The sequence below is a fragment of the Bubalus bubalis genome, chromosome 21 (assembly GCF_019923935.1).
Source record: "Bubalus bubalis isolate 160015118507 breed Murrah chromosome 21, NDDB_SH_1, whole genome shotgun sequence".
NCBI classification, from domain to species: domain Eukaryota; kingdom Metazoa; phylum Chordata; class Mammalia; order Artiodactyla; family Bovidae; genus Bubalus; species Bubalus bubalis.
Window position 1 is genome coordinate 28,950,190 of NC_059177.1, and position 26,205 is coordinate 28,976,394.

The 26,205-nt window shown below is 43.8% G+C and overlaps 1 long non-coding RNA gene across 1 annotated transcript in view; it reads left to right on the forward strand.

The window, feature by feature from the left end:
• The window catches only part of LOC123330967, an 80,660-nt gene extending 54,668 nt beyond the window's left edge, over window positions 1–25,992 (forward strand). Inside the window, exon 3 of the long non-coding RNA XR_006547334.2 lies at window positions 25,891–25,992. This is a non-coding gene — a long non-coding RNA (uncharacterized LOC123330967). The remainder of the gene's footprint in view (window positions 1–25,890) is intronic.
• The last annotated feature ends 213 nt before the right edge of the window (window positions 25,993–26,205 follow it).

Genomic DNA, 26,205 nt, shown 5'->3' on the forward strand with positions numbered 1-26,205 from the left:
GTGTTGACCCTCTGGTGATGTCCATGTGTAGAGTCTTCTCTTGTGTTGTTGGAAAAAGGTGTTTGCTATGACCAGTGCGTTCTCTTGGCAAAACTCTATTAGCCTTTGCCCTGCTTCATTCCGTACTCCAAGGCCAAATTTGCCTGTTACTCCAGGTGTTTCTTGACTTCCTACTTTTGCATTCCAGTCCCCTATAATGAAAAGGACATCTTTTTTGGGTGTTAGTTCTAAAAGGTCTTGTAGGTCTTCATAGAACCGTTCAACTTCAGCTTCTTCAGCATTACTGGTTGGGGCATAGACTTGGATTACTGTGATACTGAATAGTCTGCCTTGGAAACGAACAGAGATCATTCTGTCATTTTTGAGATTGCATCCAAGTACTGCATTTCAGAGTCTTTTGTTGACCATGATGGCTACTCCATTTCTTCTAAGGGATTCCTGCCCACAGTAGTAGATATAATGGTCATCTGAGTTAAATTCACCCATTCCAGTCCATTTTAGTTTGCTGATTCCTAGAATGTTGACATTCACTCTTGCCATCTCCTGTTTGACTACTTCCAATTTGCCTTGATTCATGGACCTAACATTCCAGGTTCCTATGCAGTATTGCTCTTTATAGCATCGGACCTTGCTTCTATCACCAGTCACATCCACAACTGGGTATTGTTTTTGCTTTAGCTCCATCCCTTCATTCTTTCTGGAGTGATTTCTCCACTGATCTCCAGTAGCATATTGGGCACCTACCAACCTGGGGAGTTCCTCTTTCAGTATCCTATCATTTTGCCTTTTCATACTGTTCATGGGGTTCTCAAGGCAAGAGTACTGAAGTTGTTTGCCATTCCTTTCTCTGGCTGTTGGCAGGCAAATGAGAGGTGCAAAGCAGGTGTATTTGACTTAGCCTTTGTGACTTGAAGATGAAGGAAGGTGCATGGCAAGGAAAGTGAGCAGCTTCTAGAAGCTAAGAGTGGCTCTCAGCTGGCAGCCACAAGGAAACAGGGGCCTCTGGCTTATAAGGACATGGAGTTGAAACCTCCCAGCAAGGAAAATGACCTTGGAATTCAATTCTTCCTTAGAGTCTCAGATAAGAATCCAGCTCAGTTAACACCTGGACCTCAGCTTCCTGGTACCCTGAGCAGACAAACCTCTGAATCTGCCTGGCCTATGACCTACAGAACTGGGCTCATGGGTTTGCTTCAGGTTGCTCAGTTTGTGGAAAGTTGTTATGTGGCAATAGAAAACCAAGTACACCTTGCATACCTAATAAGCACCTCAGCCCTAAAGTGTTCAGCTATTCTCCGTAGTCTGCCTCATCTGATTCATGACAACTCACTTCTTCTCATCTCAGTCCCAAAATTTTAAAGTCAGCCTTGACTCCTGTTTTTCTTGTAGTCCCTATATGGATACATCAGTAAATTCTTTCACTCTCCTTTCTCAGCGTATCCAGATTTTGACTACGTTTCACTACCCACATTGCCCTATCCCTTCATAAACTCCTTGACAGCAGTATAGTTTATCATAGAGGACCTGGGGGTCCTTGTACCTCTCAGGCAACAGAGGAAGGGTGTTCCTGGGCTGTGATTGGCTGTTCTTTTCTTTGGCTTCTGTATGGACCTGTCTGGTTGACTGGTAAATTCAGACACACGACAAAGCAGAGGAATGCAGAAGAGGAGCATCCACACAGGAACCTAACAGGAAATGGAGGGCATTCAAACTCCAGCCATCCTTGCCCTTAGGATCTCTTAGAGCAGGCTGCCCTGCACGTTTCCAGGTGGAACACAGTATTTTCAGAGAAGAGTTCCCAAGCCTGCTACAGGACGGAATATGCTCAGAAGTCATGTTGTAGAATACTTTCTGGGGACGGAGATTTTATTTATTGGTCAAAGTTTTGAGCCAACAGTGAAAAATTACTGTTGATGATGGCTAGGGGATTCCTGGGAGGCCCAGAAGAACCCACCGGCAACCAGTCTCCTGATTGAGATTTACAGCTGTAAAGTAAGCCAGAGTGTGAGTCCAGCTCATCCTTCCTAACTGGGTTTCCTGGGGCCACAGTTTCCTCAGTGAGGATTAAATGTGATCAGTTTTCTTTCTGGTCATTTAGCACAGTACCTGGCATCTAGTAAGTTCTCATTACAAGGTGGCTATTATTCTGTGTTGCCTGTGATTTACTTCTAAAGCTAAAGCATAGGTAGTATGCTGCATGTGCCCACGTGCATGTGTTTGTGTGTGCATGCACATGCACGCTTTCATCTGCACTGTAGGGGCAGTTATCTAACATTGGAAAGATCACAGCCCCACATTCCAGAGGAAGTTTCCCTAAGTGCTTCAATTATCTGGCTTAGCTCAGCACCTACGGGTGTGTTAATTAGCATAATGGATTTCTAAAATGGTTTTTCATTGATGAAAATAATAGTGTTCAAAAAAGGTAGATAGTTAGAAACATTTCATGGTGAGCCTGTCTTGTATGAGCTTTGCAAATGAATTGAGCAAGACTAGCTGCTCAGTCTCTTGGAAAGGCCCTGAGCTCTGAAGTTCAATCAGTCCTGAGTCTAAATATTATACTGTTGATTTGTTCACCTGTCTGACTGGGTTAGCTAAGTATTGCACTGACAGGATTGTCACATACATTTCAAATGAACTTTTTATGAAAGAGGCTATCCAAGTGTCTAAAACACAGCTCACAGAGGGGTCCCTTGGCTCATAGGATGGGTTGTGTGGCTGTGGACGTGCCTGCTTGCTACTAACTGTTTCATTGGTGGTGAAATTCAGACTAAGATAGGTTCGCTCTGTATCATACTATCTGGTTAGGAAATTGGGAAGGAAGCTTTCATGGATTTCTTATTTTGGGGGGGATGGGAAAGCTATCATCAAACACCTCATAATTTTAATAGTCAAATAGCTTAGAATAGTTTGCAACAATTGCTTTCAAATAAGTAACAGAATTACAGTGGAATCAAGGAATAAAGGGTTGCCTCTAACTTAGGAAAGACGTGTCATGACAAGTCAGAAAATTGTGAAAATAAAGCTCTATATAGCATGTCCTGGAATAGAGTTCTAATGCTATTTTTGTTTGTTTGTTTTAGTTGCTAAGTTGTATCTGACTCTTTGCAACCCCATGGATTGTAGCCCACCAGGCTCCTCTGTCTATAGGATTTCCCAGGCAAGGATACTGGAGTGGGTTGCCACTTCTCCAGGGGATCTTCCTGACCCAGGGTTTCTAACCCACATCTCCTTCACTGGCAGGCAGATCCTTTACCAATGAGCCACCAGGGCAGGGCAAAATTAGAAGGGGTATGTGTGTGTGTGTGCACGTGTGCATGGATGAAGAGAGGAACAGGTAGAAGATAGGAGATGAGTAAGGTGAATGGAGAATTCCGCTACCATTTTTCTCCCAGGAAACAAGTGACATGGCCAAATGGGATGAGCTAGAGTTTGGGCCTCAGGTCAGGATTTGAATATGGCCTCTCCAAGTGATTTTAGGCAAGTTTCTTAACCTCTCTGAATCTGCTTCATCACCTACAAAATGGATATAGGAATGCTTTCCTCTGAGTTGTAATTAAAGCAAAAGGACCTGAAACCACTTTGCAAAATATCAGGTACAGAGTGGGCTTGACTCTTTATTGAAGGGCATCAGGGGCTATACCAACAGTATCCAGGTTACAACCACAAACAGGTTTCCCAGAGTTTACAAACTGACAATGATGATGAACTTCACCAAGTTGTTTCAGGAGAACCCCCCAGTATGACTGTTAAAAATGCAGGTGATAGGACTTCCCCGGCTGTCCAGTGAAGACTCCACGCTTCCACTGAAGGGGGCAAGGGTTTGATCCCTGGTTGGGGAATTAAGATACCACATGGTACAAGGCCAAAAAGTAAATAAATAAATACTATCAAGATATAAAAAAAACATTCAGGTGATGATGAGTTCCATTCAGGCCTCCTGAATCAGATGATCAGTGGATAGGCTGGGAACCCATTTTTGAGAAGTCCCCCAGGTAATTCTAATGAACCACTGACTTACACACTCTAATTCCTACGTTAACTTCAGGTTTGGCAAAGCTTCCATCTCCTTTCAAAGGCTCCCTGGCCATGAGTCTGACCCAACTGTGCCCACATTTGTGGGAGGCATCACCCACTTCACAGTCTGAACCACTCCATGGTAATAGAGGCAGGAGAGTTACTCCTTGTTTTGCTTGTTTTGTGGGCAGTGCTCATATATCATCATCAGAAACTTCAAAGACTTGGCTGAGCATGGAATTGACATGCTATAACTTGAGTTATGCAGGCTTCAGTGTCTAAACTCTGTCAACCTGGAGAAGGCCCTGCTTTTCAGATCAGTATCTAAAAACAGCGAAAATCTAGTCAGATGTTGCTACTGTCTGCATGTGACTTTGGGATCATTTTTCCTACTCTCTCACCTCCTTAAAATCATGTGCTATGCTTTTATTTGCCTAAAGAATGATTCATACATCCACCATAGAAAATTGAGGAAATATAGCATTGACACAGAAACCAGAGTAAAAAGATACTGGGGATCCAGGTTGTCCCCTCCCCAGATAACCCACCAAGAATATCTTTAGTATGTTTCCTTCTCGCTTTTTTTCGGTGTACATGAATACAGGTTTTTGTTTTTTTCCTTGCCACAAAAATCAAAATACTGTATGTGCTGCTTTTGACTGGCTCTTTTAATTTCAGAACATGTTTTAAGGTAAAACATTAATGATTTTTTTTATACCATGAAATAATCTACAACAGTGGTTTCACACTGGTTCTAGCTTTCATGCTGGTCCCAACAAAACCCCCAAGGTTCTTACAAAGTACCTAATGATTACCTGAGGTGGAGGAAAAGGATGGGGGGCTGGTGGGGGAGGCCCCAACACCTTGTTTTAGTCACAGAAGTGCCACTTGGTAACTGGAGGAGCCATGTAGGGATTCCATCACAAAAAGATTTGGAAGCAAAAAGAAAAAAAAGCAAAACCAAAAAACTGTTGCTCTAAGTCATTATAAAATTTTTTAAACCCTAGTTTCTTTCATTCTTTTTAAAAAAATTTAAATGGAAATGACCTTTTAAAAATTATAAAACAAATATTTGGGTTTTTAAAAACCCAAGTTTTTATTATGTATTAAAAAAAATAGACAAATGCTATATATTCTTTGTAAAAAATTAAATACTGATTTGGCAAAAAAAAAAAAAAATCCTCATTCACTGCCACCCCCAGACACCCAAAGAGTCTGGCACTGCCCCATTGCCCAATTCAAGAGGGCTCTGTTCACAAAGGATACCTAGTTAAGATGCACATCTTATTCCAGACTCTTCTGTGAATATGTGCCTTGGGTTAAGGAGCATCATATGCTTGGGTCTCAGGACCAAGCCTTAGACTAGCATTTGAGTGTTCTTGCTATTTTTCAGTTGCCCAGTCATGTCCGACTCTTTGCAAGCCCATGGACTGCAGCATGCCAGACCTCCCTGTCCCTCACCATCTCCCGGAGTTTGCCCAAGTTCGTGTTCATTGCATCAGTGATGCCGTCCAGCCATCTCATCCTCTGACACCCTCTTCTCCTTCTGCCCTCAATCTTTCCCAGCATGAAGGACTTTTCCAATGAGTCATCTGTTCGCATCAGATGACCAAAATACTGGAGTTTAGGCATCAGTCTTTTCAGTGACTATTCAGGGTTGATCTCCCTTAAGATTGACTGGTTTGATCTCCTTGCTTCCAAGGGACTTTCAGAATTCTTCTCCAGCACCACAGTTTGAAGGCATGAATTCTTTGGTGTTCTGCCTTCTTTATAGTCCAGGATTTGAGTACAAGTGATTTATTTGGGAGATAAGGTATAACTGGGCTTCCCTGGTGGCTCAGGTGATAAAGAATCCACCTGCAATACAGAAGACTCGGGTTCAATCCCTGGGTCAGGAAGATCACCTGGAGAAGGAAATGGCAACCCACTCCACTATTCTTTACTGGGAAACCCCATGGATAGAGGAGCATGGCAGGCTATAGTCCATAGGGTTGCAAAGAGTGATGTCACCATGTAATGGGAGGGATGACAAGAAGCACTGATAGAGGGATGGGAACATGACTTAGGAAGGGAGGGTAACTGACAATGAGCAGGTCAGCCCTGGGACGTCTGGGGCTGTGGCCAGTTTGGGAGCTCTGTACAGTGCTTTAGAAAGCCCCTCCAACTGACCCCACTTGAAGAGTGTTTATCCACCAACCCAGGTCTCTCATTGATGAATACTGAGGGCATCACCTCTCTGACTCCAGGCCTGACTGCCTCCAGCAGTTCAGGAAAAGCCTGGGGCAGAGTGACACAGGAGCAGGAAGGCCTAGGAGCAGGGGCAGAGGACCAGCGCATCAGCTGTGGAAATCCTATACATACATATTCTAAAAGTGAAAATAGGATTACTCTAGTCTTGCTTTACTGGCACCATTTATGTAACTTGTCTAAAGGAAAACCATTTAAAAGGCTACACATCTAATACTGCAGTCACGTCAAGGAATCAGGGTTGGCACTGCCCTTCAGTTAAAGATATCACAAGGCTTGTCATGTTAATGACCAGCATTAGAACCAGATAAAATATAATCAATCAATCAGTTAGTCAGTCAAAATACCTCAGTTGAGTTCTTTGCTAGATTCAGCTCAAAACTGCGCTGAACCATTAGAAGGAAGTAACAAGGCAATTTCAATTCTTCCGGCACCGAGGTCAAGCCAGCTCCAGCAAGCGCACGTGCTAATCCCCGGTACTGACAGCTGCCGAATGAGCTCTTGTGGGCCCTCCTGATGCGTCAGGAATGCCAGGGTGTGCATCAGGAGGTGTGGACAGCATCTGCCTTCTGCCTCTGCGCTCAGCGGCTTCTTGACTGCTCTTTCTAAACAAGGGAGCAAGGAATAAATTCCTTCTGTCACTGTGTCTCCATGGTTATTTGACACGTGGTTGTCTTTTGGAGTTCCTGGCACCACCAGCGGTGGGTTTGGCTATGACATTTCTGTCTGTGGAGGAAACAGGGGTGGAATTATTCTTCCGGCAGGCCTCATGCTGTTTCCTAAAACAATTCTCGAGGTGCAACCCCACCCTCATGCCCTGATGTATCATATGGGGCACTGTTAAAATTTTGAACATTGGTTGGCTTTTTGATGATAAAGAATCATCACTGGTTGTTTTGTTTTTTTAAGTTGTGATAATGGTAATGTGTTTTAAGAGAGCGTTTCAAATCTTTGGAAGCACACAGTGATATTTATAAATGAAATTATATGATCTCTGAGATTTGTTTCAAAGTACATGGGTAGTGATGGATGAAACAAGATTGGCCATGAGTTGAGGATGGTGTATGTATGGGTGTTTGAAGTCCTATTCCTTCCACTTTTGTATGTTTGAAATTGTCCACAATGAAAAAAAATTTTTATTAAAAAAAAAAAGGGGGATAGCAGCTGAGAACTGAATCTACTTTTCTTTATTTTCAAAGGTCATGATAAGGCTCCAAAGAATGGATGTGGCTGCAGGATAAACTGAATTGTAGGAGAGTTAGATGCCAGCAAATTCTAACCTGTAGAGAGTGATGCTGGAGGGAGGGCGGAGTGTGTGGAGAGAGTGGGTGGGAACTGCAAGATTGTTGGGGGATGGCTCATAGGGTTTCAAACAGACCTGTCCACTTATGACTGAGCATGGTGGAATTTGAGATATTGACCACACCCAAACCCCAACCTCTCCAGTTTGGGGGAAGCCAGATAATTTGCCTATATTGCCTAGGAAAAGAAGGGATGTGACTGTAATTTCCAAAGCTACTGTCCAAGCATTGAAAAAAAGACTTGATTAGTGACAGTCATTGTTTTCCTCCCACCCAACCCCAAATAAGAAAGTAAACTTCAGTTAAGCATTTATGATGTGCCAGGCACTGTTCCTAAGTATTCTACAGATACTTTATTTTTTAAAATCCTGTATCAACCCTATGAGACCATTGATTTTACAGAAAGGGAAACTGAGACACAAGGCAGTTAAGTAACTTGCCCAAGGTCACCAAGCTAATCTGACTCCAGAGCCTGGATACCTAGCCATTCCCTAGATAGTGAGGGGAGAGCTAGGGTAGGGTTCCCATGCCCAGCTTAGCATGGGATCAGTTGACTGATGATGGTCAATTGAGTTTAGGTAGAAAGGTCTGAGAAAGTCTCAGGGTGACATGCGAGAACTGATATGGAAGCCTCAAGGAGGCTAGACTCACCCCTGCCTCCTGCACCTGATTCTCCTAAGGGCCCCAGAGCTTGGACTCAGCCTGGTCAGAGAATTTCCTAAATGAGAGTGATCTTGTTTCTGCCACTTCCAGGATCAGAGACCTGACAAAGAAATTAACTTTGGTTGTCAAAAAAAAAAAGGAGAAATATTCCTCCATGGTTGCCCTTGCAGCCTATAATTCCATGTGTATTACAACGTGACCTGGTTTTGCTGTTGTGATTAAATAAGACATTTTGAAGGAATCAGGATCTCAGTTGAAATATTAGATTTTTAAGTCACTGTACCTTAGGTTTGAGCCCTAACCTTGTCATTTAGTTGTTATATGGCCTCAGTGTCAGCCTTAATTTCTTATTAGCAAAACAGGCAAAAGAATACTAACTATACCACTTGTACTAACCGCACCCACCGTGTGGGATGTGTAACGATGAGATGAATGAAACATACAAAGTGCCCCGGGTAGTGCCTGGCACAGGGTCGCTCCTCAGTCCATTGTAACCTATTTTTTCAAGTGTCTCCATTCATTGGCAGGATAAATAAGAAATGACTATTGTTTCTAATCATTGTCCCCAGTCGAGCCATATTACATTTTCCATCAGGAACATCCTTAGAGGTTCAGCTGGATTCTAGAATGTACCAGTTCTTTTACTAAAACCATCACTTTTGCTTGTTTACTCCCTATCCTGTTCATTTTAAAACTTCAACCCCATTTTGGATTGAAATCCCATTTCCAGGCCTGAACTCTGATTCTAAGGGTCTGGAGGGAGAGGAAAGGAGGATGTTCCCTCACACCCTTTGCTCTCCCCACCCCTCCTTGTACTGGCTCTAATAAAGGCGGCAAGAAGGAGAGGAAGCATCCCATGCCCTTTACTGATAAGCCAACAGACTTTTCTGCCATTGGCCAGTGCAGTTATTACCCTAGGGTTCTGTAGGCTGCTTGCCCTTGGTCTTGCAATGGGTTTGTCTCCTAGTACCTCCTTGGGTGCTGTGGCTCCATTCCTGGATCTGGCCACACCTTCCAGGTTATCCTGCCATCATCCTTTGCGTGGAGACCTCTTGGTCCCCACAGTGTAGTGTCCATGCTCTATCTGCCCTCTATGGCCAACTTTAGGGTTCCTGGGCACATATGAGATTCAACTCCTGTACCACTCAAGAACTAGGGACTTAGAGTGGGATACTCTGGCCCCTGTCTTCCTCGTGGGACCCCCAGGCCATCGTACCCCAATTCTACCATCTGATTTTCTTTGACACACAAAGATATGTCAGCAGGGCTTCCAATTAGCAAATGGAATTCCAGTGTCTTCTGCCTGCAGGTTCCCCCAGTCACAAGGGGGTTATCTCTCTGGACCTCCCTTTCCTGGCTTTGGAGGTAGAATACATGTCCTCACCAAGAGGACAAAAGAAAAGGAAAGGGCCTCTTTTCAAAAATGCTGTAGAGCCCCCAAAGATGACTTCCTCTCTCCACAGTGGTGATGGTGGTGATGGTAATAAAGTGATGGAACAGACGCAATGGTTTTGAGCATTGTGTCTAAATTTAACTCACTTTTTACTTCTTTTCCCCACTTCTAGAACTCATTTCTGTTATTCTGTTTTGAGCCTTCGTTCTTCCTAATAACATCTGTGGGAAAACCCTTTCTTTTAAAGTTTAAGCTCACTCAATTCTGGATTCTTTTATTCTCTATCCTCCCCTGTATTGACCAAAGACTGAAGGGTTTGAATACTATCATGGTATTGATTAGGCACAAATGGGAGTCAATTTTTCTTCTGTGCCATCATCCCCTGAAGTGTATAATTCTTCTGGATGTTTCCTTATGAATCACATGGATCACCAGTGATTTCTATTGGTTCCATGAACCAATGGTCATGTCTGTTTTATTTGACTTCATTTGACTCCTCTTTCCTTTAACAACTTTATTCTCCTGGCTTCTGTGATCCCAAAGACTCTGGGTTTTCCTATCTTACTAGCTGTTCCTTCTGTGCCTCTGTGGCTAAATTCCACCTTCCTCTCATCTTCAAATGTTGAATGCCCCAAGGCTCAATCCAGAGCCCCCTTTTCTTACCTATATAAGCATTCTCTTTAGATTCAAGGCTTCAGATACCATTCTTTTCCCAGGACTACAAAAGCCTCCTGGAGTGACCTCGCCTTAGAATGCTACGCTGTTGTAGTCAACTATCCATGTGGCCTTTCCACTTGAATATCTTATTAATGCATCAAACATGGCATGATTACGAGAACTCTTGTTCTGTTTTCTCCAAACCTGCTCCTATACCCTAGTCTTCTTCATCTCAGAGGATGGTGTACAGTCAACTGAGTTCCCCAAGCCAAAGATTGAGCAGTTATCCTCCACAGCCTGAATGCACTCCATCTAGCAACATCTTTTGTCTCCCTCTCCAAAACACAGGGTCAGTCAGTTCACTGAATTTCCACTGCTCCTACCTTGGCCCAGTTTGCTATCCTCCCCCGCTGGTCTTCCCATGGTAGCCACGTAACTGACAGTTCCTTGCTTCTTCTGTTACTCCCCACACCCCACTATTCATTTATCACACAACAGAGTAAGCTTTAAAATATAAATAAATCATCAGATCATGTCATACCTCTTTTTATAGTTCTGATCACACTTTGAATGAAATACCAACTACTCACCCTAGCTTTCCAACCCTACCTGATCCAGCCCTTGCTGGAAGAATGAGCTCTAGCTTTATTCTCTGCCATCCCCTTTGCTGCTCTAAACTGCAGTCACTTTGACTGCTTTAATCATCTATTGCTGCAAATCCAACCATCCTGAAACTTAGTGGCTTGAAACAGCAACCAGAAGTTATTTTCACAATTCTATGGGTTAGCTGGGCTCTGCTGGGAGGCTCATCTCTGTTCCTCGTGGTAAAGTTAGGCTTACTCATGTGGCTGCATTTTGGCTGGAACTTCTACTGGGGCTGGAACTCCTCTCTCACATGACTGGCTCCTCAGTTGGGAGCCAGCCAAGAATCTATTTTTCTCCATGTGGTTTCTCCAACAGTGTAGCTAGATCCCTATACATGTTGGCTCAAGGCTTCAAGAGAGTGAAATAGGAAATTGCCAGAATCTTGGGCCAAGAACCAAAACACAGACGCTTTGTTTGTGTTCTGCTGGTCAAAGCAAATCACAAGATGCACCCAGATTCAAACGAACAAATATAGACAAAGAATTTGTGGCCATTTTAAATTCACAGCCCTGACCCTCTTTCTGTTACTTGTACGTGACCAGCTCATTCATCCCTGGGGGGGTCTCTGTGCCTACCCTTGCCTCCAGGTGAAGTGTCCTTCTCCCCAATCTTGGGAAAGCTGACACATTCTAGTCATTAAAATCTCAAATCATGTGCCATCTCTTAAAATGTGACCATCCAATGAAAGAAGCCTCCAGTCACTATCACATTACCCTTTGAACATTCTCTGCAGAGAATTATCACTCTTTGAGTTTGTCAGTTTGTTTAATAACTTACTTTCACTTGTCTCATTGCACATCAGTGAAAGCCCTGTGAGGGCAGAAACCTAGCTGGTTGGTTCACACTGTATCTTTAGCTCTTAGAACATAGAGGAGGCAAAATCCTGTAATTCAGCAATGCTGAAGAAGCTGAAATTGAATGATTGCTGGGAGAAATATCAATAACCTCAGATATGCAGATGACACTATCCTTATGGCAGAAAGTGAAGAGGAACTAAAAAGCCTCTTGATAAAAGTAAAAGTGGAGAATGAAAAAGTTGGCTTAAAGCTCAACATTCAGAAAACGAAGATCATGGCATCTGGTCCCATCACTTCATTGGAAATAGATGGGGAGCAGTGGAAACAGTGGCGGACTTTATTTTGGGGGGCTCCAAAATCACTGCAGATGGTGACGGCAGCCATGAAATTAAAAGACACTTACTCCTTGGAAGGAAAGTTATGACCAACCTAGATAGCATATTGAAAAGCAGAGACATTACTTTGCCAACAAAGATCCGTCTAGTCAAAGCTATGGTTTTTCCAGTGGTCATGTATGGATGTGAGAGTTGGACTGTGAAGAAAGTGGAGCACCAAAGAATTGATGCTTTTGAACTGTGGTGTTGGAGAAGACTCTTGAGAGTCCCTTGGACTTCAGGGAGATCCAACCAGTCCATTCTGAAGGAGATCAGCCCTAGGATTTCTTTGGAAGGAATGATGCTAAAGCTGAAGCTCTGGTACTTTGGCCACCTCATGCGAAGAAAAGACTCTGATGCTGGGAGGGATTGGGGGCAAGAGGAGAAGGGGACGACAGAGAATGAGATGGCTAGATGGCATCACTGACCCAATGGATGTGAGTCTGAGTGAACTCCAGGAGTTGGTGATGGACAGGGAGGCCTGGCGTGCTGTGATTCATGGGGTCTCAAAGAGTCGGACATGACTGAGCGACTGAACTGAACTGATGAAGACCTACAAGACCTTCTAGAAATAACACCCAAAAAAGATGTCCTTTTCATTATAGGAGACTGGAATACAAAAGTAGGAAGCCAAGAGATAACTGGAGTAATAGGCAAATTTGGCTTTGGAGTACAAAATGAAGCAGGTCAAAGGCCAACAGTTTTGCCAAAAGAACGTGCTGGTCATAGCAAACACCCTCTTCCAACAACACAAGAGAAGACTCAACACATGGACATCACCAAATGCTCGATACCAAAATCAGATTGATTATATTCTTTGCAGCCAAAGATGGAGAAGCTCTATACAGTCAGCAAAAACAAGACTGGGAGCTGACTGTGGCTCAGGTCATGAACTCCTTATTGCCAAATTCAGACTTAAATTGAAGAAAGTAGGGAAAACCACTAGACCATTCAGGTATGGCCTAAATCAAATCCCTTATGATTATACAGTAGAAGTGACAAGCAGATTCAAGGGATTAGATCTGATAGAGTGCCTGAAGAACTATGGACTGAGGTTCTTGACACTGTACAGGAGGCAGGGATCAAGACCATCTCCAAGAAAAAGAAATGCAAAAAGGCAAAATGGTTGTCTGAGGAGACCTTACAAAGAGCTGAGAAAAGAAAAACTGCAAAAGGCAAAGGAGAAAAGGAAAGAAATACCCATTTGAATGCAGAGTTCCAAAGAATAACAAGGAGAGATAAGAAAGCCTTCCTCAGTGATCAATGCAAAGAAATACAGGAAAACATAGGATGGGAAAGACTACAGATCTCTTCAAGAAAATTAGAGATACCAAGGGAACATTTCATGCAAAGATGTGCACAATAAAGGACAGAAATAGTATAGCCCTAACAGAAGCAGAAGATATTAAGAAGAGGTGGCAAGAATACACAGAAGCAGCGTCAGTCGTGTCTGACTCTGTGCTACCCCATAGATGGCAGCCCACCAGGCTCTGCTGTCCCAGGGATTCTCCAGGCAAGAACACTGGAGTGGGTTGCCATTTCCTTCTCCAGTGCATGAAAGTGAAAAGTGAAAGTGAAGTCGCTCAGTCATGTCCGACTCTTAGCGACCCTATGGACTGCAGCCTACCAGGCTCCTCCGTCCATGGGATTTTCCAGGCGAGAGTACTGGAGTGGGGTGCCATTGCCTTCTCCGAAGAATACACAGAAGAACTGTACAAAAAATATCATGACCCAGATAATCATGATGGTGTGATCACTCACTAGAGCCAGACATCCTGGAATGTGAAGTCAAGTGGGCCTTAGAAAGCATCACTACGAACAAAGCTAGTGGAGGTGATGGAATTCCAGTTGAGCTATTTCAAATCCTAAAAGATGATGCTGTGAAAGTGCTGCACTCAATATGCCAGCAAATTAGGAAATCTCAGCAGTGGCCACAGGACTGGAAAAGGTCAGTTTTCATTCCAATCCCAAAGAAAGGCAATGCCAAAGAATGCTCAAACTACTGCACAATTGCACTCATCTCACACGCTAGCAAAATAATGCTCAAAATTCTCCAAGCCAGGCTTTAACAGTACATGAACCGTGAACTTCCAGATGTTCAAGCTGGATTTAGAAAAGCCAGAGGAATGAGAGATCAAATTGCCAACGTCTGCTGGATCATTGAAAAAGCAAGAGAGTTCCAGAAAAACACCTACTTTTGCTTTATTGACTATGCCAAAGCCTTTGACTGTGTGGATCACAACAAACTATGGAAGCTTCTTAAGGAGATGGAAATACCAGACCACCTGGCCTGCCTCCTGAGAAATCTGTATGCAGGTCAAGAAGCAACAATGAGAACCAGACATGGAACAATGGACTGGTTCCAAATCGGAAAAGTCTGTATATTGTCACCCTGCTTATTTGACTTATGCAAATAAGTCATCCAAAATGCAGGGTTGGATGAAGCACAAGCTAGAATCAAGATTGCCAGAAGAAATATCAATAACCTCAGATATGCAGATGACACCATCCTTATGGCAGAAAGTGAAGAAGAACTAAAGAGTCTCTTGATGAAAGTGAAAGAGGAGAGTGAAAAAGTTCGCTTAAAACTCAACATTCAAAAAGCTAAGATCATGGCATCTAGTCCCATCACCATGGGAAACAGATGGGAATACAATGGAAACAGTGAGAGACTATTTTCTTGAGCTCTAAAATAACTGCAGATGGTGACTGCAGCCATGAAATTAAAAGACGCTTGCTCCTTGGAAGAAAAGTTATGACCAATCTAGACAGCATATTAAAAAGCAGAGACATTACTTTGCCGAAAAAGGTCCATCTAGTCAAAGCTATGGTTTTTCCAGTAGTCAAGTATGGATGTGAGAGTTGGACTATAAAGAAAACTGAGCACTGAAAAATTGAAGCTTTTGAATTGTGGTGTTGGAGAAGACTCTTGAGAGTTCCTTGGACTGCAAGGAGATCCAACCAGTCCATCCTAAAGGAAATCAGTTGTGAATATTCATTGGAAGTACTGATGCTGAAGCTGAAGCTCCAATACTTTGGCCACCTGATGCAAAGAACTGACTCATTGGAAAAGACCCTAATGCTGGGAAAGATTGAAGGCAGGAGGAGAAGGGGATGATGACAGAGGATGAGTTGGTTGGATGGCATCATTGACTTAATGGACATGAGTTTGAGTAAGCTCCAGGAGTTGGTGATGGACAGGGAAGCCTGGCGTGCTGTAGTCCATGGGGTCACAAAGAGTTGGAGATGACTGAGCAACTGAACTGAACTGAACTGAGATACATGTTGAATGAATGAATTTAAGTGACATCTCCACCCTTGGAGGTGAAGAATCCGTCCTTTGGATTCATGTGGGCCTGGATTTTGCCCCTTGCTCACCGCGTGATCAGTGGGGAAGTTTCCTAACTTGTCTGTACTTCAGTCTCTAAAATAGGATGAGAATTAAGAGAACCCAGCTCAGCCTTATGGGGAGTTATAAAGACAAATGACAATGATCAGACTCATTATTATTTTAAGCTAAAAGCTAATCCACTCCCTCCTCCTTACTTCCTTTTCCTGAGGTCCAAAACCAGGAGAGAAAAATTCCATGTAACTCAAGAAGGTGGGAATCACATTTCATTGTGATCCTTAAAATGCTTTCACGTGGCTGCTTGCTGGCTCCAGCCAAAAGGAGGTTGTCATCTTGTGTCTGGTGGTGAAGGGCAGGCCAGCCAAGGTCAGAGAAGGGCCTGAAGGTCCACTCTCTGTTTTTATAGGAGCCATGAGCTCCTGCTGCAAGGGCCACCAGACATCTGAAGAACTCTTTTCAGATCTGAACCTAGGGAAAGAAACTGCCCTGGACCCTGACTTCCTAATTTTCATTTAACTGTTTGGTCTGTCCCAGTTAGAGCCTTTTGAAACCACTGTACTCATTTACCACCTAATTACTCTCACCTTGTTTGTTTAATGAAGCTTACATAATGATTCTGGTGATTTTTATGAAACCTTGGGTGGAGATTTTACTTTTCACTTTATAATTTGTGATTTTTATATTAATGTTTTATAACCTTGGGTTCTTAATCATAAACTCATAAGGAGCTTACCTGATTTGAAACTAACCATACCCTGAAGTGTGTACAGGTCAAATTGAGTCAAATTGATCCAGTGAGTTTAAATAAAGCTTAGACCGAGAACATGATGGCACCTGATGGAAATTTTCCTAAAGCACTTGACTTGGGTGACTCAATTATGCTGCCATCTTTGCACAATAAATTATTGGATTTTTTTTTCTTTTATCACAGACTGAAAAGATAGGACAGTTTTTTAAAAGCCTAGGAATAGTTAGACAAGTGTAAAATGTTCTATTTATAGATCTTCCTTCTGGAAAGCTGTGGCAAGTTCACATTTTGAGGGCATGCTGGTTTAAAATACACAGATATTAACATTTTTTGTTTCACAGCACGACAGTCAACATCACCCTTTAAAATTGAAAATGGTTGGAAATTCAGGACTGATAATGGAAGCAATGGAAAAACATAGTCACTTGGATGAGTTTACTTAAAAGAAAATTTTTTTTCCTTAAGGAATGATCCCTATAGGCATTTCTCCATAGAGAACTTTCTCTGAGCAAATGAACTCACAGGAGAAATCTTCAGTTTTCTAGAACAGGTGAGTTCCATGAGGCATTTCTACCAAATGACCCTGGTCAATTTAGTTCTAATTAGCTCTAATTGGCACCCCTTACCCCAAGAGGCTACATTCTTTTACCTGCCTCCCTGCAGTCCTCACAAAGGTGTGAAATCCTTTGCTGACTTTGAAATATATCAGACATAATTTCCCAGTGGGTCCTTATAAACCAAATGAACCTGATGGCTGGGCACAGGGAGATGAGCCTGGCTCCAGGAAAGATGCAATTCCCAGGGCTCTGCTCCCTGTGGTCCCGGCAGTAAACAGTTACACCGAATTTTCCTGTCACTGATCTCTCTGAAAGCATTTTCCTCTGTAAGCAGTTCCGATGGTTCCTGACTTGCTTTCATATCTCTAGTTCTCATTTCTTGCAAGTCAGTCATTTTGCTTTACTCTCTGTTTTCAAGAGTCTTTGACAAAAATGCTTCTTGGGCTGGGCTGTCTGCAGACAGTCTCTTATGCCCTGGGCACCCTGCCACAATTGTCCTCAATGGAGGCACCAAATGGCTTCCAAATGGGCCCCCCTGCCCCTGTCTTGTGTTTTAGACCCATGTCCCTTGGGGTCAGCACCCATGTCTGCTTTAGTCATCCCTCAGTGCCCAGGGTTGAGGATTTGATAGAACGCATTTGCTCAATGAGAACTTCTTCAATTTTTCTACAAAATGCACAAACCCTACAGTGATATTTCAAGAGATTTTTACCCACACAATCCCCACCCCCTCATAAAGATACTGAACATTTCCAGTCACTCCAGCAGGCTCCCTCATGCCCTCTGTGGCATACCCTAGCTCAACCCATTCTGGAAATAAACCACCATTGTGACTTTTATCACTGAACATTGATTTTTCACCTGCTCTTGACTTTCGTCTATAGAATTGTTCAGTGTTGTGGTCTTGAAAATGTATCTTTCTGATTTCTGACTGTAGGGCTTGACCTACAGCTGATTCTCCTGGGCTCTGAAATCCATCACTACACCTAAGAGAGGACACACTTCCCACAGGCTGCTCCTCTCTTTGACCAGGTGCAGCAGGGAGGTTAGTGCAGACCATTCCTGAGAGATGGGCAGCTCCACCGACCAGCAGTTTTGCCTCAAGGATTCCCCATCAGTTTTGCTGAGCTTTGTTAGAACTGCATGGTGGTCTAAGATAATTCCATCTAACCAATATCCCTCCCTCCATCCCTTCCTTCCCTCTCTCCTTCACAAGGGGCAGACCTGAGTCACACTCTGATTGTTCCCAGCCTCTTCAGGCTCCCTCCCCATTTCCCTGGAGGTATTTCCCTTAGTCATCTCTTGGACAGTTAGTCTTGGCATGACTCCCTTTTGGATGACCCAGACAAACGTCCACTTGTCTCTGTAGGCTTCTTTTCCTCATCATTAAGTCTGGATTTTCATCCATGTTGTTGCATGCAGCAGTAAGGTGTCCCTGTTCTTTATTGCTGTGTACTGATTCATTGTATGAGGATACCTGTTAATTATTTTGCTTTTCTAGACTTGACAGGCATTTGGGTTACTACCTCTTGGGGGCTATTATGAGTAAAACTGCTATGAGCATGCCTAAGCTTGTCTTTGCCTGGAAAATCCCATGGACAGAGGAGCCTGGTAGGCTGCAGTCCATGGGGTCTCGAAGAGTTGGACACAACTGAGCGACTTCACTTTTCACTTTCATGCATTGGAGAAGGAAATGGCAACCCACTCCAGTGTTCTTGACTGGAGAATCCCTGGGATGGCGGAGCCTGGTGGGCTGCCATCTATGGGGTCGCACAGAGTCAGACATGACTGAAGTGACTTAGCAGCAGCAGCAGCAGCAGGCTTGTCTTTTGGAGGACACATGCAATTATTTCTTTGGCGTGTGTCCTATGTTGTGAATTTCTGGGTTTGTAGGGTAGTGGATGTTTAGTCTTATAGATACTTCAGAACAGTTTTCCAAAGTGATTCTACTGGTTTGCTTTCCCATGTTTATTAAGTATTTACTGAATGAATGAATTCAGGCCAGAATGGTCTTTCTAGAACTCTGTCCCAGCTAGTCCCCTGATTCAACACACACACTTGGCTTTCCATGGTGTACCATTGTTACAGATAATATCCAAAGCTAAGATTAAAGTTGTGCAAGGCCCTGCATGTTATAGCTCTTGTGTGATTCTCCAATCTCATTGCTCATCCCAGCCAGCTGCCACCACTCATCACCAGCATGTACTTCATATATACTGAATCTCTCATCTTCAGATTACACAGCAGTCTTTCTCTCCTCCAGGTTTATGCACATATTGGACCCTCTGTCTTGACCAGCACGTTTTGGTCCTAATTATTTCCTTCTTCACCTGGTGTATGAGTTATAAACGCTTTTGATTGCAAGTAATGAAACAACTTGGAGAAGGCAATGGCACCCCACTCCAGTACTCTTGCCTGGAAAATCCCATGGACAGAGGAGCCTGGTAGGCTGCAGTCCATGGGGTCGCTAAGAGTCGGACATGACTGAGCGACTTCACTTTCAATTTTCACTTTCATGCATTGGAGGAGGAAATGGCAACCCACTCCAGTGTTCTTGCCTGGAGAATCCCAGGGACGGGGAAGCCTGGTGGGCTGTCTGTGGGGTTGCACAGAGTCGGACACGACTGGTGACTTAGCCACTTAGCCAATGAAACAACTCCATCAGAGGGCAGACAGACTGAAAACCACAATCACAGAAAACTAACCAATCTAATCACATGGATCACAGCCTTGTCTAACTCAATGAAACTATGAGCCATGCTGTGTACAGCCACCCAAGACAGACAGGTCATGGTGGAGAGTTTTGCTTTATTGACTATGCCAAAGCCTTTGATTGTGTGGATCACAACAAACTGTGGAAAATTCTGAAAGATGGGAATACCAGACCGCCTCTCCTGCCTCTTGAGAAATCTGTATGCAGGTCAAGAAGCAACAGTGAGAACTGGACATGGAACAACAGACTGGTTCCAAATAGGAAACGAGTATGTCAAGGCTGTATATTGTCACCCTGCTTATTTAACTTGTTTGCAGAGTACATCATGAGAAATTCTGGGCTGGAAGAAGCACAAGCTGGAATCAAGATTGCTGGGAGAAATATCAGTAACCTCAGATATGCCGATGACACCACCCTTATGGCAGAAAGCAAAGAAGAACTAAAGAGCCTCTTGATGAAAGTGAAAGAGAAGAGTGAAAAAGTTGGCTTAAAGCTCAACATTCAGAAAATGAAGATCATGGCATCTGGTCCCATCACTTCATGCCAAATAGATGTGGAAAAAGTGGAAACAGTGTCAGACTTTATTTTGGGGGGCTCCAAAATCATTGCAGATGGTGACTGCAGCCATGAAATTAAAAGACATTTACTCCTTGGAAGAAAAGTTATGACCAACCTAGACAGTATATTAAAAAGCAGAGACGTTGCTTTACCAACAAAGGTCTGTCTAGTCAAGGCTATGGTTTTTCCAGTAGTCATGTATGGATGTGAGAGTTGGACTATGAAGAAAGCTGAGCACCGAAGAATTGATGCTTTTCAACTGTGGTGTTGGAGAAGACTCTTGAGAGTTCCTTGGACTGCAAGGAGATCCAACCAGTCCATCCTAAAGGAAATCAGTTGTGAATATTCATTGGAAGGACTAATGTTGAAGCTGAAACTCCAATACTTTGGCCACCTGATGCAAAGAACTGACTCATTTGAAAAGACCCTGATTCTGGGAAAGATCAGTGGTGGGAGGAGAAGGGGACAACAGAGGATGAGATGGTTGGATGGCATCACCGACTCAATGGACATGAGTTTGAGTAAACTCCGGGAGTTGGTGATGAACAGGGAGGCCTGGCGTGTTGCAGTCCATGGGGTGGGAAAGAGTCAAACATGACTGAGTGACTGAACTGAACTGAACTGAATGAAACAATGGGTGTAGATGAGCTCAAGTAGTGGCTCTTTTTCTTCATGTAAGGAATATAGAGGTAGGTAGCACCTGGCTCTGCTTCAGCAGCATGACGACAGCAGGGTTGCTTCTGTGTGGCCTCATGGTCATGGCTACCATGGCTCCAGGCATTACGTCCTTCCTTTCCCATACAAATAATGGGAAAGGACTAAACCAGCCATTTCTGTCTCTTTTATGAGGAAAGTAAAACTTTTTCCCAGAAAAACCTCTAACAGACTTGTGTTGGTGTCTCATTGGCCAAACTTGGACTCATAGACCCCTCCAGCTTCTAGGGAGGCTGGAAGCTTCTCATTCTTCAAGTGTCTATAGTGGAGGGAAAGTGTTTGGAAATGGCCAGAGACTGATCCAACTCTCAGTGTCCTTTTCATTAAGCCAATTCAGACTTGCTCTTCTGGTCTCAGTCCAGCTGTCCCTCATTCTTGGAAGACTCCCTTGATCCCTCACCTTTTTAGGACTAATTAAATGTTTAATCATCATATTGATCTCTCATGTTTTCCCCAGTCTTGAACTTGTTTGCTGAACCTTACTTTGAGGTATATGTGAAGTCAAGTCCTTCAAGAAAAAAACATGAAACTTTATACAAACATGATAAAATATGTATGTATACAATCCCACCCAAAGCCTCCTCACTTCAGTCAGTATTTTATCCGTTTTATAATCAAGTCCATGTGCCACAACAAGGCCAACACAGCTTCCTGCGGGGGAGCCCGAAGTATTTCTTCCCTTTGAATGAACTTCCAGGAATGTGTTGGTAAAGTTGTCACAGATTTGTTCCTATTAAATACCTGCCAATCCAAGTTGGGTATGCCCAGTCTTTTGATTTATTGTTATTTGAAGCTTTAAAGCCGCCCCCCCCCCCACCCACCTTTTAGTGGTAATCTAGTTTAGCCAGTAAGACCTTGGAGTCTGGACCCAGAATGTCAGGGTTCAAATTCTGACTGAATTTGCCAACTACATATCTGGCATGGGGCAAGTCACTCAACCTCCCCTGGGCCTCAGTTTCTTCATCTGTAAAATGGGAATAATAGTAGACCTAGCTGCCAGGATGGCTGTGAAGATTAAATGAACTAATCCTGAAAACCCTGCACACAAGAGGCCCTGAGGCCACAGTGGCTGACCTTATTCCCTCTGAGATGTGTTTCCATCTGCTGTTCCCACTAACCCCCTCTCCTTTCTCCTTCTTTAAACTCAGTTAGCCAAATGCCTAATCCAATCACTGCCTCAATCAGTGACTATTACATTTCCTCAGAGAATTTACAGTCAGGTGGGGGAGCTCAAGCAGCCAAGTAACTAGAAAACAGTAGCTGAGGTGGAGGGCATGCCTTGCATGTATTAGCTGGCCACTTGCTCACATGGGTTGTCTCAGTTTCCCCCTTTTGTAGATAAGAAATCTGAATCTTGGAGTGGTTTGTAAATGTATAGTGTCCCAGCAGGGAACTAGTGTGTCTCATTTAAAGCTGAGGCAGCGTTAGGCTGGCTTTATGACATAGAATGGGCTGGACAGCCACAGAGAGGCACCAGGTGTCCTGAGTTCAGAGGTGTGCGTCCCAAACCAATTTGGAGGTTTCCGAAAAGCTTTCCTAGGAAGCCCCGGTGGTTCAGTGGTAAAGAATCCATCTGCAATGCAGGAGATGGAGATGCAGGTCAGTCCCTGGGTTGGGAAGATTCTATGGAGGAGGAAATGGCAACCCACTCTAGTATTCTTGCCTGGGAAACCCCATGGACAGTGGAGCCTGGCAGGCTACAGTTCAGGGGGTTGCAAAGAGGTCAGCCATGACTGAGCAACTAAGCATGCTTGTATGCAAAAAGCTTTCCTGGGCATATGAGACACACATTGGAGGGTTAGGACGATTCTTGTTAAGCAGCTGGGAGAAAAGGTAAGTAGTAGTGAGAAAGGTTTTTAGATGAATTAAACAGCAAAAGCAAAGACACAAATTCCAAAAACAGGATATTTTGAGGGAAATAACAGTTGGGAGTACAGACTCTGGAACTGGCAAAACTTTGGTTCAAATATATTTGCTATTCAACTGTATTCACTATTTACTTCAATTCTATTTACTATTTACTCATTTTTATTTACAATTTCTTCACTGTGTTACCTTGATCAAGTTGCTTATCCTTTCTGTGCCTCAGTTGCATTTGTAAAATAAGAGCATTAAGAACACCTGCCTTGAAGTAGTTGGGAGGATGAAATAAGAGGACAGTAGGGGTCTGAAGCAGAGAAGGCAATGGCACCCCACTCCAGTACTCCTGCCTGGAAAATCCCATGGATGGAGGAGCCTGGTAGGCTGTAGTCCATGGGGTCGCTGAGGGTCGGACACGAATGAGCGACTTCACTTTCACTTTTCACTTTCATGCATTGCAGAAGGAAATGGCAAGCCACTCCAGTGTTCTTGCCTGGAGAATCCCAGGGACGGCGGAGCCTGGTGGGCTGCCGTCTATGGGGTTGCACAGAGTCGGACACGACTGACGCGACTTAGCAGCAGCAGCAGGGGTCTGAAGCAGTGTAACCTGGCAGTGTTACCTGAGCTTAGTGTCCCACCCAGGCTGGCGGTCAGCAGTGTCACTTGCTCTCAGGAAATTAGGATTAGCAGAACAGAGGAAATGGCTTTTGAGGTTCCTATGTGTTTGAGGTAAAAAAGTTGGAAGCACTTGTTCCCCTTGTTTTCCTCTCACAGCAAGTGACAGTGTGAATCATGCTTTATGTGGAGTCTCTTTCTGCGACTTGCCTGCATCAGCAAAATGCAGATAGAAACACAAGCATTAAAAAAAAAAAAAAGCAAGAATGACGCTCATCTAAGGACCTGATTACAAATAGTTAGCTTCAGCATATATTGATATTTCAGGCCCTTTCTTTAGAGAGCGACTTGAAGGTTGCTTTCTGGGAGAAATTATACACACTTAATGTCCACCCAGTACCTTTTCTGGGTCACTAACAAGACCCCAAAGTCAGTCCCATAGAGGAGGGGAAATAGAAGGGAAAAAACAGGAGTGAATAATAATAATAATAATAATAAACCCTTCACATTTCCTTTCCTGTTGAGTCAGCTGGCTTGTGGTCAACAAAGTGTTTTGAAGGACCTGAGACATGCCGGGCCATCCTTCACGGCTAGCTTTGTGTTCGGAAAAGTCAATGCAGACTTTCACCGCCATCCATGCCCTTCCCCTGCTCCTACTCCCATTTCCCACTAGGAGACCTAAGGAGAATTTAATCCATATGGTTTTGATTCCCTCACTCATCAAAATGCAGTTTTCCAAGAGTCATTTGATCTCCAAGATGCTATGTGAGTGTCTTTTTGTATTTTATTTTTTCCCTTGGAAAAGAAGAGCTGATGGTTTGCCAAAAAAAAAAAAAGAACTCCAAACCCTTGGGGTCTGAACTGGCTTCAAGCAAGAGTTTCAGGGGAGCCAAGGGGGATGTTGCTTGTTAGAGGCCTCCAATGTTCTCTTCAGAGGCGTCCAATGTTCTCTTCAGAGGCCAGGTGAATCCAAGCAAAGTGCTGCGACTGTTTTTGCTTTTCTTTCTCCCGTATGTGCGCTGCCCACTATTCTATGCTAATAACTGAATAATAATTGGTGTATTAAGTTATCCCTGAGTACCAGGCACTATCTGAGACGTTTAGTTGAGAGTTGTCCAATGGAGAGTTGTCCAATGGAGTCTCTATAATCATCCTTTGAGGGATGTGCTTCCCCCACTGTTTCCCTTCTTTTCTTCCTCCTCTCATTCATTCTTTGTTCAGTTGCGTCCAACTCTTGGTGACTCCATGAACTGCAGCATACCAGGCTTCCCTATCCTTCACTGTCTCCTAGAGCTTACTCAAACTCATGTCCATTGAGTTGATGATGCCATCCAACCATCTCATCTTGTCACCTCCTCCTCCTGCCTTCAACCTTTCCCAGCATCAGGGTCTTTTCCAATGAGTCACCTCTTTGCATCAGGCAGCCAAAGTACTGGAGCTTCAACTTCAGCATCAGTCCTTCCAATGAATATTGGTTTCCTTTAGGATTGCCTGGTTTCATCTCCTTGCAGTCTAAGGGACTCTCAAGAGTCTTCTCCAGCACCATATTTCGAAAGCCTCAGTTCTTCAGTGCTCAACCTTCTTTATGATCCAACTCTCACATCCATACATGAGTACTGGAAAAAGCATAGCTTTGACTATACAAATCTTTATCAGCAAAGTGATGTAACCATAAAATAGTTTTTGAGCATGTATTATGAGTCAGGAACCATCCTAGAGTCTGGAGACCCCAAATTACATCCCTGCATTGGTGGAGCAGATAGTCCAGTTTGGGTGCAATTAAGCAAACGAATAAGATGGTTTCAAGCAGTAATCCATGTGATGAAGAAAATAAAATTCAGGTAGCAGAAAGACTATTCCTGTTGGACTTGCATGTGATGTCAAGAGGGCTGAGGGGAGATGTGAAGGACAGCAAGGATGCAGCTGCTAAAATCTAGGAACTCAGGCTGCCCTGAAGGAGGAAGGGTAAGGGCAAAATCCCAAAGTGGGACACAGTTGCACATCCAGGAGCGGATAGAAGGTCAGCATGCTGGAGCCACAGGCGGACAAGGCGGTACATGGTGTGTGGCCAGGGAGGAAGCTTGGTCAGGCACGGATGGATTCACGGGCTATCGTGGAAACTTCTGGACTTCAGGCAGGACAGGCTGGGGACAATCCACGTCTGCACAATCCTTCTGTCTGCTGGGTGGAGAAAAGTTAGGAGAAGTCAAGATGGGGGAAGTAAATGAGGAAGCTACACTGACTAGAGGGTATGGTCCCCCTCCCCTTCCAGACTCAGGATTCTAGTGGACCAGATAGGTGTTTGTGATGGGGCTGTGCTGGCGTCACCGCTCACTCAGGGCACCTCCAGGACTGAACTCTGGACGCCGAGGATGTTTGTCCCAATCAGCAGAGGCTCAGACCCACAGCAGGCAAGCGGGAAGGAGGCAGTTGGATTTCAGCACATCCTATGCATTTGCACTTGTGGGGACAAACTGGATATACTTCTTGGATTTCACGGTGTTTTCTTCACCCTTTCTGGGCCTCCTTTCCCCACCTGACAGTGTAGCTCCCACGTAAGAATGCTTAGCCCAGGAATGTCCTCTTTATTTCGTTTTTTTTTTTTTTTTTTTTTCCTGTTTTAAAACAAGCAGAATAAGCATATTGTTGCTTTTCACTTCACCGATTTGATTTTAATTTTGACAGTTTCCTCATGCCAAATATATACTCAGTTGTTGCTGCTGCTGCTGCCAAGTCGCTTCAATCGTGTCCAACTCTGTGTGACCCCATAGACGGCAGCCCACCAGGCTCCTCCATCCCTCGGATTCTCCAGGCAAGAATACTGGAGTGGTAAGCCTTTATTAAACACTGCTTCTGGATTCTTTTTGGTTCATGTTAATTTCAGACTCGTAAATTCTCCCTACCCACTTTCCCTTTGGTAACCGTACATTTGTTTTCTTTGTCTATGAGTCTGTTTCTGTGTTGTGTATAAGCTCATTTGTATCAGTTCTTTTTTTTTTT